The following is a 6,000-nucleotide window of genomic DNA, read 5'->3' on the forward strand; positions in this document are numbered from 1 at the left end:
TTCTCAGAGCGAGGGCTACAGCCAATGTGTTGGTAGAACTTCGGTAGCGTTTTCCTCAAATTTGCTTTGTTAAAATCCCCAGCTACAATATATGTGTTTTCCAGTTTGCATAAAGTCCGGTGATGGCAAGTCGTGGTATCGGCTTGAAGGGGAATATACACGGCTGTGACTATAACCAAAGATAATTCTCTTGGGAGGTAATACGGTTGGAATTTGATTGTGAGGTATTCTAGGTCGGGAGAACAAAAGGACTTGAGTTTCTTTTTGTTATCACAATCACACCAAGAGTAGTTAACCATGAAACATACACCCCCGCCTTTCTTCTTCCCTGAGAGTTAATAATTCCTGTCCAGCTAGCTGGATGGTCAAAGACAGTATATCCCGAGAGAGCCATGTATCCGTGAAACAGAGTATGTTACAATCCCTGAATAGTCAATAACTCCAGTCTGCTCTGCAGGGGGGCACTTTGGGAGACAGGGGCTTGTGTGTGTGTGTGTGTGTGTGTGTGTGTGTGTGTGTGTGTGTGTGTGTGTGTGTGTGTGTGTGTGTGTGTGTGTGTGTGTGTGTGTGTGTGTGTGTGTGTGTGTGTCGCGCGTGTGTATGTGTGCGTGGCGCGCGTGTGCATGTGTGCGTGTGTGTCTTATCATTAGAGTAGATCAATGAAATTCTGAAGTATCAAAGAAGACCTTAGGGTGTGCAGCTATCATAGCTTTGCCTTGTTGCTGGCAGGCCGTAACGCTGATGATTAGATTGAAGGTCATGTAAGTCTTTGAGACTGGTTACTGCTTCTAATAGTCTGAGTCACACTCCCTAAAGGGAATACAGTACAGGACATATACAGTAACAACCTCTTTGGGCGAGATACAGTACCAGTCAAAAGTTTGGATACACCTACTCATTCAAGGGTTTTTCATTATTTTTTACTATTTTCTACATTGAAGAATAATAGTGAAGACATCAAAACTATAATATAACACATATGGAATAATGTAGTAACCAAAAAAGTGTTTACCAAATCAAAATATATTTTATATTTGAGATTATTCAAAGTAGCCACCCTTTGCCTTGATGACAGCTTTGCACACTCTTGGCATTCTCTCAACCAGCATCATGAGGTAGTCACCTGGAATGCATTTCAATTAACAGGTGTGCCTTGTTAAAAGTTAATTTGTGAAATTTCTTTCCTTCTTAATGCGTTTGAGCCAATCAGTTGTCTTGTGACAAGGTTGGTATAAGAAGATAGTTAAGTTGTGGAGCAGAGAATGCCAAGCGTGTACAAAGCTGTCATCAAGGCAAAGGGTGGCTATTTTTAAGAATCTCAAATATATTTTATTTTATTTTATTAGTTTAACACTTCTTTGGTTAATACATGATTCCATATGTGTTATTTCATAGTTTTGATGTCTTCACTATTATTCTACAATGTAGAACATTTAAAAAAAATAAAGACAAATGAGTAGGTGTGAGTAGGTGTGTCCAAAGTTGACTGGTACTGTATATCTGCATATATCTTTGCTGACTTTAAATTGGTAGAATGGGTGTCACACTGGTTGAAGAAATAGTTGTTTGCTTGGAAGCCAAAGAGTGATTTTGGGGATTAATGAATTGAATCCACAACTCTGGCACTTCCAAACAATATTTTTTACAAACATAATCCCCTCTAGAAATATACTGAGCCAAGCAGCTAATGCCTGGGTTCACTCTACCTGTACAACAGACTCAAAATGACACTCCACTCCACAGGTGATAAAGAACTAAATGGGAAAGTCATCCAGGAAATGAATACCATTAAAAACACTTTCCCTTCCCCCATATATAGCCCAATATCTCAGTGCCCCCTTCCACCTCTCTCATCCTGGTTGTGTCCCAGCCCCAGGTGACCCCACCCAGCTAGAGAGGGTGCAATGAGGTCTATGCTGACAGACAGACAGATGATGATAGTGTTTGACAGTGGAGTGCAGAGGAGACCTGGAGGCTGTGTCTGTCTGTCTATCTGTCTAAGTGTGTGTCTGAAAAGGGGCGAGGCTCTATGGAGCCCTGTGTAGAGGGGAGGATATCTCTCTAATGGCTACAGACCAGACAGTAGGATCAACTTACACAATGTGCCTGTCAGGGGGTTACCAAGGTCGGGCCAAAGGAGGGGCTATGGAGGTGGGCTGGGCGGGAAGACAGACTATCACCACTGTGTCTGAGGGTCTCTCCTCAGAGGGGAGAGAGGGGATGGTAGTGGAACGGTGGGGAGGACAAGGGCAGCACAAACATTTACTGCCGTTTCCAGGTACAGTGAAAAAAGTGAGTGAGTTGTAGGGTGAAGAGCACACACCTCTACCTTCCTAAATGGATGATTTAAGAGGTTGATGTCACTAACCCTGGGGATGTGTGTGTGAGTGCATGAGGTGGGGATTTGAAACTGGCAGAATCCTACAGCAATTCAAAGCCCTTGACTCTGACTGATAACGTCTGTGTATCTCCCTGCTGGATGGAGCCCCAAAATACACATGTAGGTTGAATCTCAGTTCACACAAAGCACCATCTAACCAAAACTCTCCCTAGCCGAGAACACACTACTCTGAGTTAAATCAGACATGGCCAAGCCAAACAAAACTGAACAGCTACACCTGGACTGATGAATGGGATAATCAAGTGCCCTGAGCTCAGTTAAATATTGATCTAGCTGAGAAATAAAAATAGTGTTATTGCTGCAAATGAAATTGGTAGTCAAATTCAAGACCAGCTATGCCAACACAGTAAATGGATAGAGCATGCGCCCTGCCCTCATTGCCCTGGTCTAGTCAACGCATCATGGTAATAAAGCAGTTGGCACAGGCACATTTCGTACAGTGGCCAAAAGACGGCAGTGTTTTACAATACTTTAATCATTAGATCACACACCGCAAACTTGCCTCAGCCAGAGATGTTCTTGCGCTCTTTCTTTCTTTCTTTCTTTCTTTCTTTCTTTCTTTCTTTCTTTCTTTCTTTCTTTCTTTCTTTCTTTCTTTCTTTCTTTCTTTCTTTCTTTCTTTCTTTCTTTCTTTCTTTCTCACTCTTGCATACATGCACGCATGCACTTACGTGGGCACAGACAAACACACAGAGCGAGAGAGAGAATGACATCCTATCCTCTTCTCAATACAACAATAAGCTAAAGTTATCGATATTGATTAATAGTCACAGTGCAACTCAATTATTGCCCCGAAAAATCTGTAGCATGCTGGCTATGTCCATATCAAAACGAAATTGAGGCGAGTGCATGCATACTGGTTTTGAATGTGCGTAATGGAATGAAAATAAATAAAAACGTGCAACTCACAAGCAAGTTCTCTGAATACTTATTCCACTGGGCTTTTTTTGGTAAAAAGTTGTCAAATCCAATCACAAAACTCACAACTGTTCCATGTGCAGCCAAGTAGCCACACACTGTTCTCTTTACCAAAATGTGATATTCCCAGCAAAACAGAAAATAATTTCTGTATAAGACGAAATCCTCAACAGAAAGTTATATTCCACTCGCCTGAGTAGTAATCATCCCATATGAGTCGTCCTGTGTTTATAGCCTAGTAGTAATATCTCACTCAGCCAGCTCACATGCAGGTTAGGTCTCTATGAGTAGCCTAACGTCAAAGCGCGCATTTGGGGGTAGGTAGCCTATCCAAAACAGGGGAGGGGAGGGGGGCACCCTTCGTGACGTCAGCATACGGAGATCTCAATATCAAATCATTTCTGGGTAACTTATTAAGTACCGTAGTGTGATTTCGGTTTTTAAAAAACATAATACAAAATGCTGCTTAGCAAAGGGCAATTTCTCAAGCAAGGATTGTGCTAGGACTGTCTGGGAGTGGTCTGAGTGGGGAGGAGAAATCTGAAAATCGGGTGTTATTGGCAGAGAAGATTGGAACTCCCTTTTTTATCGGTCTATTAACTAATTAACCACAAAGTTAGGTCACCACGGAAGGCCAAAACTCAATCCCACCAAAACAGGCTAAAATGTCAGGCAGTCGTTTCAAACAGCTCTTACACCAAACGGGCATTATCATCATTTTCACTCATTTTACAGTATTATTCCAACCTCATAGCATGGAAATATATATAAAACTGATGAAAATCACGTTTCTGACTACAACAGGCAAAAAGCATGTATATATGTTTGCAATCAGCTGATAATCAATGATATGACAAATATAATTTTTATGCATGCAAAGAAAGTAGCCTAGTCTAATATGGTTCATGTGAATGGATAGTTTAGAATTCTATCATAGTTGGCTGTGGCTAGATCTGAATGGATTCCATTGCTATGGGAGTCAGGGCCGGTTCCAGTCATAAGCAGTTTTAGGCATAAAACTCAGTTGGGGGCTCAATTTACTGGTGAGAGCAAGAATAGTAGAATACACCAGGTGCAATTTGGAAATTTGGTTGTGCACCAGCAGCTTTTCACTTGTTATGTCAGTCACTGACAGTCACTCAATTAGCCATGCCAGTTAAACATTTCTAGATTGGTAGTTCAAGTGAAATTTCCCACCGGGAACTAGGAGCTTCCTATAATTTATAGCATGTGAATGCAGCATTATTCTAGCTAGCCAGCTAGCTATCTAAACTTGTAGTAATAATGGCTGAATACCAAGGGCCCTGACTTCCAGGGGGCCCACATTGATTTTGTCATTCTCACTCAGACATCATATCAACATGACATAAGTCATTACAAAATGTGTAGAATTGCAGGAAATTAGCTTTAAAACTGCATCATGTTATCTCCACCCGATGGGAAAATGTGTAGAATTGCAAGAAATTAGCTGTTAAACTGCTAAAATGTTCTCTCTGCCCCATGGCAAAATGAGTAGAATTGCATGAAAGTTTAAGTGAAAGAGAGCACAGGACATTGTAAAATTGCAAAGTTTTCTCTTCGCCCCATGGCAAGATTTGTCAAATTGCAGAAAACTTGCAATAAAGCTGCAATATGTTACTTTTTGGCGACCCTACCAAATTCACATAGAAATTTGAGTTATAGATCTGTCATTGTCATTGAAAGCAAGTCTAAGAAGCAGTAAATATGTTCTTTGTGCACTATTTATACGTTTCCATTTCTTAAGTTTCGTTTTTGCATCTTTTACTTTACATTTTTTACACCAGCTTCAAACAGCTGAAAATACAATATTTTTGGTTGTTGAAAATATATTCCACAGCAGTTTAGATGGTACAATGATTCTCTACACTATACATAGCTTGTTTTGTCACATAAACACATAAACTATTAGAATTTTAGCAACCAGGAAATGTCAGAGCAATTACTGCATATTGCACCTTTAAAATTGTAACATTTTCTTTACACCCCATGGCAAAATGTGTAGAATTGCAGAATTTTTTTCCTCCACCATCATGAGGGGGGCCACTGAAATGTTTTGCAGTGAGGTGTGGAGGCACCCCAACCAACTCTCGCTTAGGGCCCCCAAAGGGCTAGAGCCGGCCCTGATGGGAGATATGTGGCATCTTTGAACCAGGGTTATGTATATCTAATATCAGGCTACATCCAAATAGGCCGGAATGTAATTTTACTGCTGGCAGTAAGGATGGCTCAATTAAACCCTTCAAATCACACTCAAAACATCTCAAACAAGTTAAAATATGTATATATTTTTTCTTCAAAAGTGAATGAAATTATCATAATTTCAGCTTTTTTTTTTAGATAAACGGAAGGAAAAAAAAAATTCTCCTTACCCCCTCCGTATGAGGTCATGTGGTTGTGCGTCTCTGCGCGCGCGATGAATGGAGGCTGCCATAGGAACCAACCCCCGACCACTTGGCAGGCAGTTTAGAAAAATCTTCCATCGTTACACAATTTATTTTAAACTCGTACCCACGGTTTTTTATTAAAACAAAACTTCGGCTAATTTCTAGATGTTCCCCGTGAACCGACTGACGAAAAATGGAATGCCTTTGGGCGTTTTTCAGTTGCTTTTTATGCAGAGCTTCCTGTGGAACGCAGGAATTGGATGGACAATCCCAAAC

General features: G+C 40.8%; 1 protein-coding gene across 1 annotated transcript in view; it reads right to left on the reverse strand.

The window, feature by feature from the left end:
- Nucleotides 1-5,929, reverse strand: part of LOC124006986 (epidermal growth factor-like protein 7) — a 28,091-nt gene extending 22,162 nt beyond the window's left edge. The window contains exon 1 of the mRNA XM_046317205.1: nucleotides 5,710-5,929. The gene's annotated coding sequence lies outside the window, so the exon portion shown is untranslated. The remainder of the gene's footprint in view (nucleotides 1-5,709) is intronic.
- Between the last annotated feature and the right edge of the window lie 71 nt (nucleotides 5,930-6,000).

This window comes from Oncorhynchus gorbuscha, linkage group LG20, assembly GCF_021184085.1.
Source record: "Oncorhynchus gorbuscha isolate QuinsamMale2020 ecotype Even-year linkage group LG20, OgorEven_v1.0, whole genome shotgun sequence".
NCBI classification, from domain to species: Eukaryota; Metazoa; Chordata; class Actinopteri; order Salmoniformes; family Salmonidae; genus Oncorhynchus; species Oncorhynchus gorbuscha.